Source organism: Brassica oleracea, chromosome C1, assembly GCF_000695525.1.
Source record: "Brassica oleracea var. oleracea cultivar TO1000 chromosome C1, BOL, whole genome shotgun sequence".
In the NCBI taxonomy this organism is placed as follows: Eukaryota; Viridiplantae; Streptophyta; class Magnoliopsida; order Brassicales; family Brassicaceae; genus Brassica; species Brassica oleracea.
The window spans coordinates 9,103,620-9,105,003 of record NC_027748.1 but is presented as its reverse complement, the minus strand read 5'-3'; positions in this window follow the sequence as shown (position 1 = coordinate 9,105,003).

Sequence of the window (1,384 nt, the reverse complement as noted above, 5' to 3'; positions counted from 1 at the left end):
CATCTCAGCTGCCATTACCATTAGCATGACGGCTATTCGCAGCGACCCCTTCAAAAGTTGAGAAATGGCAATGTCTCGGCGGAATGCGTAGGACGTCACTAACCGGGGAATCGGGAATCATAGCTTCGTATGATCCCTGAAATAGGACTCATACACGCATTGGTAACCGACCGGAGGCGACCAGGGACGCTGCTCGGTAGACGGGATGATGTAGGTAACGCCAGCACCGCCACTCGCCCTTAACAGCATCCTCACGGTATGATGAGAAGCAGAAGATCCAAACACGTTCCCCCACGACTGAGCCCGCGGGTCCCGTAGCAGTCCGGGTGGCAGCGGAGCAAGCTCTTCGAAGATCCCACCAGGATGGTAAATAGTTGGGCGACAGTCTATCTGGTCGAAACAAACTCTCTCGCGGACCTGTCTCAAAGGAGTCGGAGACCGATCAGACTCATCACTGTCGCCACGTTCGGAGCCAGTCGCAATATCGCCTTGATCTCTCCCTCTATCCTCCCTTCCGCTCGCATCACTGCTCCCGACCTCAACACGATCGGTGTCTTCATCACGAATCATCCTATGAGTATCAGCGACCAAAGGACACTGAGATAGAGTCATATTTTCCGTGTCCCGAAGAGCATCGCGATGAATCAAGTCGAAATCGTCCAGAGGACTGCAGGGCGCTGACACATCTCTGGTCGGACTCGGAGAATCTGCGATGTCCTTCCCTTTCTCTTCTCGCGACAATCGACTTCTCGGAGGCATATTCCTTAATTCAGGGGACGACTACAACCGCCGAACGATACCAATGAGTCTATACGAAGAAAAACCTATCTAGAGAGAGAAAGCAAAAGTAGAGAGAAGGGAGAGAAAACGGGATACATGAATCTGTAGAGAAGAATGACGAAAGCAAAGGAAAGAGGTCTATTTATATCAAAAAACGAAGGCACGTTCTCCGAGCACAATCATTAGGTCTACACAGGCCTAAATGGGCCTCAAAAGGCCGCCTAAATGGCCATAAACCTACTCGCGACGGTTCGGTTTCTCGCTCGAACCGATTTTCAATTAGGTTGTCAGGCCGGAATCAATTCCTGGTCTTGATTTAAACCAGTCCCCGGTTAACCAACAAAACCGATCCCCGTCACTTTACCCAAAATGATGTATCGCCCGAGTAAACTGCATCTCTTCGTAAAAGATTGAGAAGTGAAAGAACGCATCAACGACTCAACATTACTCAAAGCGACTAGAGACGCTCACAGGACGTCATGCGACTAAAAGCACATACCGACGACTAAATGGGAAGGGTTATCCTTTGTATTAGAGTCTGTTATACGAATAAACCTGACCCACAAATTCACTGAGACCGCCATGTCGCTCACAAGTGAACTGG